The sequence below is a fragment of the Mus pahari genome, chromosome 7 (genome assembly GCF_900095145.1).
Source record: "Mus pahari chromosome 7, PAHARI_EIJ_v1.1, whole genome shotgun sequence".
In the NCBI taxonomy this organism is placed as follows: domain Eukaryota; kingdom Metazoa; phylum Chordata; class Mammalia; order Rodentia; family Muridae; genus Mus; species Mus pahari.
Window position 1 is genome coordinate 34,677,187 of NC_034596.1, and position 8,466 is coordinate 34,685,652.

At 41.8% G+C, this 8,466-nt stretch overlaps 1 non-coding gene across 1 annotated transcript; it reads right to left on the minus strand.

Moving 5' to 3' along the window:
- Window positions 1-322: 322 nt before the first annotated feature.
- LOC115064461 lies at window positions 323-463 on the minus strand. The gene has a single exon (XR_003844311.1). It is a non-coding gene; the product is annotated as a small nucleolar RNA SNORA48 (small nucleolar RNA).
- Window positions 464-8,466: the final 8,003 nt, after the last annotated feature.

The following is an 8,466-nucleotide window of genomic DNA, read 5'->3' on the forward strand; positions in this document are numbered from 1 at the left end:
CTATCAGGGACAGCTCTATTGTGCTGCCCAGACCATGTGTAGGGCCCACCCTCCTGAGTGCTGCAGCCATTGAAGAACAGGGCCAGCTCTCCCATTTTCATGACCCAGGGCCAGCTCTTACTGTGTCACAAGGTGGTGAGGGAAAGGGCAGGAACATCCTCCTTGAACCCATGCCTGGTGGTGGGTCCAGCTCTCCACCATTTTTTGCCCTGGGGATGGCTCACCTACATCCCTCCTGCATCATGTGGCCTAGTGTGGCAGAGGGAAGGTTTCTCTCTGTCTTCATCCTTCCACCCAGAGCTGCCTGGGTTTAATTTGATTTCTATATGTTCTAGGCATAAACCAGCTTTGGCCATCAAGGCAAGCATCAATCTAGGATGAACAAAGAACTGCTATCCGCTCTCTCTGACTAATGTAAAAACACCACCACCATTGTGATGTCCCTCTGCCCATTGCCGGGGGTGATAACATGAGTTTTAAGACAACAGTTGTAGGCAACTTTAGCAAACAAAATATGTAGAGCTGTTCATCCATGCCATTAAACATTACTAGTGTCTACTAATTAGAAAGACATTTAAAAACAGCAGTACCCCTTTGAAACAGAGCCTTTGTAATCAGTTTGGTCTGGAGAGGGGAGTGTGGCGAGAGGATGTGTCTGGCTGTGTACAGAAATCTTTAAGGCTATGGAAAATTTTATAGACTACACAGGGTACTTGCAGGGCTACCAAGCAAGCCTTGTTGTTATTGTCTAAGTGACATTGATTCTTAGTCATTAGCATATGCCTTGTGTTAAAAAAAAAAGAGTTGAATTTCATTTGTGTAAATATATATTATTATATCTCTGTTCCTTAATCCACGCAGTAAGGGAAGAATCCAAGAGAGTGCCTCCAGCAGATGTTGGAGCAGGAACAAAGCTCCTTTTTGATCATTTAGTTCTTTCAGAGTCAAGACATTTATAAATCGGTAATATCCTTAAACTGAAACAGGTGTGGTTACTGGACATTGTGGGGTATGGATTTTTTTTTCCTGTTGTGTTTTGTTACATCTTTATGAGTGGTTGTAATGACCAGCATGCTCAATGGGAAGGTAAGCACATCACCAGAGCTGAGGTCGAAGAGCTGGGAGATGCTGATGATGGAGAGAAGGCTGAAAAGATACCTTGTCAGCACAGTAGGATGCTACTGGGCCAAACCCTGGAAAGCAACCATCTCTCTCAATGGCTGCCCAGAAAAGGAGCCTTCAAACACTGCTGTCAGAAGCCTGGCTGCTCTTTCAGTTTGCTTATAGAAACGAAGCACAACAAAACACCTCCCTCCTTTTTTCCAGCAACTACTGATACTACTGATACTCCACCGCTCTAGGATTCCCTCCACTAGTTTGTATTCCTCTTAAGGGAAAATGATATTGTCTATAGAAAATATTACAGCTTCCAGTCTGCTGCTGCACAGAAGCCAAATACATGAAACCTGAATATTTCTTATACATTTTTCTAACTTTATATCTTAGCAGTTAATTTTTTTTTAAAAAAAATTGCATTTAACCAAGTGGACATATCCACACATTTCCTGGATCAGTTTTATCTGTTCTATGGTTGCTTACATGATGTCTCGGGGGACCTGAGTTGCAATCTTCAATATGCCACTACTGAATTCACCTGGATTGTAAATTCTCTGGGCTCCAAGTTGAGATTTCTGTATTAGCATGCCAAAAGAAATGCAGGACACACACTGAATAAATGCAGGGACCTATTTACAAGAATTCTGTTTATTAAAGATCTAAGAGGGAAGGTATAAAGCTTAGTGCAGAAGTGCGGGCTGGGCCAGCAGCAACAGAGCTGTTACTACTCCAGGCTCTGCGAAAGGAGGACAGGGTGCAGGTATAGGAGGCAGGACATCTAGGGCAGGCAGAAGGATGGTAATAGGCTTCCAGTCTCAGCCCATCAGAGGGACCTCTAGAGAGAGGAAACCAGGGAAGTGATTACCTTGTCGCTCTCCTCCAATTGATCTCCTTCCAGGCCTGCCATCAGCTGACTCCATCTGGAGCCCATGGGCCTGGGAGCTGCCGAAGATAATTCCTATCAGTTATGGGCTTACCTTCCTTTACAACATCTGAAAGAGTGAATTGCATTTAGTGGGCATGGAGTCCTGATAGAACCTCTTGGTCTTTTGTATGTCATCCCCCAAGCACAGATCTTAAGATGCTCTTCAAGGGGCCTCCTGTCATATCTTCCCACCCCGTTACTTAATGCTGAGATGAGAATGTGACAGTCTCAGGAGAAATTCTGAAAACAATGAGTGCCTTACCATAAAGTTAGATATGTGTTTCAAGAAACAAATTAATCACAAAACAAGATCACATTTGTTTTGAGCAATACACTATAGAATATGAAACAGGGAAATGTCTCCTGACCGCTCCTATAGAGTCTGAATTTTCACACATTTGTGTTCTACAGCAGGGGTAGGAGAAAGTACATTTCTGTTCTTAATGCTATCAGATGCTTTCCTAAAAATGATAGCACTAGAATGTGCCATTTATGAGTGAGTGATTGGTGGGTGCTGTCTACTGAATGCCAAGTAAAGGGTTTGTTACAGAAAGGTTACTATAGCTCTAAAATGGGATATCATTTGGAAGAAAAGACCATACAGCCTTAAAGATCCATTAAAATGAATTGAGAGAAATGATACCCCAAATATAATAATATTCACCAAACTGCACTACCAATACCACTAACAACAAAATATTTCAGGCTAGTCTTATTCTTCAACTTTAGGGAAGCCGACATTTACATTTAGCAGCTCTTAAGGTTGTCTGCCATCATCAACAAACGCAGGAGGTTGAAGGTCTATAGCTTTGAGATACGTTCACTGCGTGATGTTTCCTGTGATTTCAAAAACGTATAAATGTCACCCCCAAGCCCACCCCCGCAACAATGTACCCTCTGGCGGCCATCAGTGTAATCCCCGAGCTCGAGCTCCTTGAAGTTGTGGAAGGGCAGCCTCATTGTTCATGTGCAGCTGGTCTCCTCACGTGGGGCAGTGATGAGCATATCACAGTTTCACAGAGTGAGGCAGATCCAGGGAATGACAGCGGGGTGCTGAGCCACTTTAGAGACACATCAAAGCCAATCTTGGAACTTGGCAGTAGGTGTGGAATGATGGGAAAGGAGGCACTCGTGGCTTGCAGAATTTCAAAGGCTCACTTCACTCTAAGGGGAAAGCACTCCATAGATAAAAGACAACAAGAAGGCAGGAACAGCTGTGGCAGGCTTTGCCTCATGCTTAGACTGCAGAGGGCAGACCTTAGATAGTACATCTACAAGTGGAAAGGACTGCCAACTTTGTGATTTCATTCCCACCTACTTCTGAGTGCCTGGAAGCACCAACATCTGTAGCAAGAACGGTCCCCTCTCCTTCCCACCCTGCTGCTTCACACTTGAAAGGCATATGACGGGTCTCCGCCATTAACGGTACACTTGACTTGGTCCAAGTCCAGACTCCAGAATGTTACGATTTCCAGACACCAGAACATAGGGAGAAGAGTAGAGAAGAAACACACTCTCACTTTTGTCTCATGTTATGGTTTTAGGAAGTGGGGCACAGTTGTCCAAGGCAACAGCATCAGAACTGAGTGGCTGGGATTGAATCCGGATCTCCACACTTCCGAGTGGGCTACTCTGAGCGGAACGTGTCTCCATTTCCTCAGCTGTAAGGGCGATTAGTTGTGTGGATCTTAGATGAGGTCCTGCTTGTTGGGGCTGCTATTACTAGGCACACTCTTGGTGTTTCTTTGGTGGGAACTAGTTCAGTGAGGGAGAATGTTGCCTTGAGTAGGACTCCATTGTGCCTGTGTTGGGAGTAGGACACAGAGAGGCAGAGGAGAGCAGGAAACCTCTGAGCAAAGCGGAAAATCAGGAAGGACAGAAGGGCTTTGGGATTTATTCTGGACTTACCAATCCCAGCTTTGCCATCCAGACCCTTGTCCACTTCCTTCTGCTCCATCTTCAGTTTGTTCTTCTTGCCACTGATGTACAGTGTCACCCCAGTTGGTACAGGATGTGTTTTACACAGGCGTGCTTTCTACTCTTGCATCATCTTATGTGTGCGGTGTGTTGCTTCAGGGCTCATCCTTGTATGATCCTAATACAATTTCTCAATGGTCTCCTAAGTGTTCAGATTACTACTTTATTCTGGCTTCTCACTTTTATTATCCATGTTTGCTAATGGCTCCATTATTCCTGAAAGTCAGTCTTTAATTATTTCTAATATGTTCTTCACAAGGAAAAGAAGAATTTTGAGCACTTCCCCATATACACTTACTTATAAATTATATTTGGTAACAGCAGTGTCTCAAAACTTTTAAAACTGTAAAACACACATGAGAGCGCTAGTTTGTTAAATTCAAATAGGTATTTTTGGTCTGCTATTTGCCTGCTCTGACAGGCTCAAACCTAATCCCCTGGTGACAGTGGTAAGTGATGTGGTCTCTGGGAAGTGATCAGGTCATGAAGAACTTAGTAGCATGAACAGATCAGAGAGATATGTCCCTGTGAGGACACATCTAACCATGCATCTCTGAGGCACGGAACCTCAGTAGACACTGCCTCGATTTTGAACTTCCCAGCTTCCTGAACTGTGAGAAATAAAGGCTTGGGTTTTAAGCCATACTTGTCTTAAAGGACTGTGGCAAACAAACAAAAAAAACAAAACCCGGTGGACCTGAATGCATTACCTGTAAAGAGTAGACCCTGTCAAGTAGAGAGGCTTGTGTATCATGTGACAACCTGAAATTCTAGGTGTTTCTTGTCCATTCTTTATTTTATTCCCCGTGCCACTCTGGTGCTTGGGATCACCTTGGGGTCACCAGTCTCTGTGTATTACAAGTTAGTTTTCTTTGATATCACAACTGGATAAATTCTTCCTATTTGTTATCTATTTCTCTTCTATAAACCAAGGCAGTTTTGTATGAGTAAAGGTCAGAAGGTGACAACAAATGGAAATAGAATATTTAATGCTATTGTAAAAAACAGTATTATATATTTGGTTTTATAAAAGGATGTTTTAAAGGAGGCTAAACACAGGGTTTGTTTTAGCATCACAACTGGATAAATTCTTCCTATTTGCTATCTATTTTTCTTCTATAAACCAAGGCAGTTTTATATGAGTAAAGGTCAGAAGGTGACAACAAATGGAAATAGAATATTTAATACTATTGTAAAAACAGTATTATATATTTGGTTTTATAAAAGGATGTTTTAAAGGAGGCTAAACACAGGGTTTGTTTTTAGCACAGTTGGCTAATTTAAGTAATATGATGATTCCCCAATATACCCTTCACATGTTTCGCAAATTTGTCTGCGTTTCCAATGAATAGCGGTATTTTATACAGACATTGGCTTTTAATTTGTGACATCTCACAGAAGATAGAGAAGGCATACTAGAAATACTAAAAATGTCACCTCTACTAATGAAATCCTTCATTTCTTTTGCTTTTCTGGGCTAGAAACAGACATAACTTGGTAGTTTCAAAATGGTACCCGACCCAGTTAGTTCCCTATTGCTGTGATAAAGACCATGACCAAAGCAACCTTGGAGGAAAGGAACTCAGGGTAGGAACTCAAGCAGGACAGTTGCCTGGAGGCAGGAACCGAATGAAGCAGAGACCATGGAGAAATGCTGCTTTCTGGCTTGTGACTCAAAACTTCCTCAGTGTGCTTTTTTGAAAAATACCACCTACTACCTCCTGCCCAGGAATGATACTATCCATGATGGGATGGTTCCTCCCGCATCAGTCATCCATCAAGAATTGCTTGTAGGCAAACTGATGGAGGTAATCCCTCAGTAAAGATACCTTATTCCTGGATGCCTCTAGCTTATGTCAAGTGAAAAGCAGAACAACACAACACAACACAACACACACACACACACACACACACACACACACACACACGCACACGCACGCGCACACGCACACGCGCACACACACACACACACACACACGTGCACACACACGCGCACACACACACACACAAGCTAAGCAGCATAGTACCCAGCCATTTTCTTTTCTGTTTTTTTCCATAGGCTAAACCACCACTATCACATAAAGCTTAAGTCAGATCTGAGTATTCAATGTTCTCTATTTCAACAAAGATATAAATTGTAGATTAAATATTAAACCCTTGGAATGAAAGCAGAAACAATACTGCTGGATGCCAATACCACCTGCTGCCCCATGACCTGTTACTAGCATTGAGCACTTAACCACATTGAGTTTTAAGGGGGAGTCTTTTCTGTTGTTTAATTAGATGGAATGTGTTAGAGGGTTTGGCCATGGTTTATGGCATCTATATAGTAGTGAGCCTGACGTTTCCTTCCTGATTCTAGGCTGGCCAAGGTTGAGTACCAACAACTCAACTAAAACTAATGAAGAAAACGGTGGCAAGTATGAGCGAGGCTTGTTGGCAGAAGGCTGGATCGGACACACATCAAGCCTTTAAGTCGGCTTCAGGAGCCCCGTGTTTTACTTTAATGTTTCTTATCTTCCTTTCTTCTAATTTTTAAAATAAGGAACTACTTTCTCAACTTGGAGTAATGCGCGCAATTATCATCTGCATTTCTTGATTCTGTAATTCAATACTCTCTGAGGTGGCAGGCAGCATCCCAAGCAGGGTGAGAATCTCAGATGACTTGAGGCAGTGAGCTCGAACCCACCCTGGACACAAAGCACCATTGTTTCATGGAACAGAAAAATCTCAGCAATGTTGAGGAAACAAAGTAGGTTTCTGTGTGGGTCTAATTGATGAGTGTTCCTTTGCTATGGTCTGTATCCATCAAACTAGGGTTGAGGGTTCATTACGTCAGGCAGTTAAGCTTGTTTTACTTCTGTTTAAGGTCTAATCTTTTAACAATGCTCATGAAATAGTTCACAACCGTAGCAGAAGGCTTCAGTATTGACATTACTTTTCAACTTGACCCTTGAGAGAACTGAGCCAAACCTTTGACTTCTGCCATTAGACAAAAATCTGTTGTTTCATAGTCTTTCCTGATACAATGAAGATGGGACCTGAGATTTAATGGTTGGCAGTGGCCTAAAGGTGAGAACATGCTTTGCTCTTACACATGATGCAGCCTCTTTCTACAAAAAAGCACAGTAAACACACTAAAATAAGATCAATTGAACAGAATGTTTTACTAAGTCCTAAGCCTAAGCCATGTTGATAAGTCATTACATCGTTCTTCCTTCATTTCTTCACTTCGACTGATTGGTTATGTGTAGGAGTTAACAATAAGTATTAAGTTATTAAAACAGGTTCTATCATATAGCTATTGTGCCTTTAGGACTGTCGTATTGGCTCTGGCTAAGTTGATTCTAAATGCCATGCTTGAATTCTATTTTAATTCTATCATTTTTGACCTTGGATTTATTTATTAAACTAAGGATCTTGACTACCGTATGGAAATAGAATGAGGAAAAACCTGAAACTGTGATTAAAAAAAAACCACAAGAAAACCCTGACGGAAGTGTTTGCATGATGCTTATATGAAGCCTGATTTCTCCCATGTACTACATTTCTTCCACAGAAGGCAGTAGTCAAAGACAGAGGATCCAAGGTTGTAAAGTACATGCCTTCCATTCTTTAAGATAGAAGGAGCCTCAGCCCAAAGTGAGAACTTTTTAACAACCCCGATCCCGTGGTCACTCTCCTGATCTCTTGAATCAGTAACTGGTTTTGGAAGCGAAGTGTCTTAATGAGTTCCTCAACTTTCTATGATACTCAAGTGTGACTGTTTTTAGCTCAGTGGAAAGAGATGCACCAGAGCCTATATTAAGTAACTCACTAACTGGTGGTCATATATACTCCTGAGGTATTACCAAGGCTACAGATTTCCTAGAAAGCATGGGGCTTTTCTTTGTTCATATTTTAAAGGAATTTTATTTTTAGACAAGCTTTGGCTCATAACAAAATTGATAGGAAAGTAGGAGCTGTTAGAGCAATCTGGGGCATCTTTTCTTTATACATCTTGTGTTTTGATACGGAGTCTCTCACTGGGACCTGAGGCTTACCAATGATGATAGCCTAGCTGGTCATTGATTGAGTCTAGAGATACACTTGGCTCTGCCTCTCAGCTCTGTGATTTCCAGTGTGTTTTACCATATCCAGCTTTCTAAGTTGGGGGCTGGTGGTTGAACTGAAGAACTCATGCTTTTAAGATGAGCGATTTACAACTGAGCCATTTTCCCCACGCCCCAGTTTTCCCCAGCAAAGTCTATATCTTTTTCTTTATAGTTTTTTTTTTTCCTTTTGCTTCTAGAATTTCTCTTTAATACTTGGATTATCTGCCTGTTCATCTTCACCACCTGGCATTGTGTTGTCTAGTTTTACTGTTAGTATTTTAGAATGTTAATCATAGTTCAAAATGTTTCCCCATTTGATAACGTCAACATTCTGATCACACTTTACATGGTTCT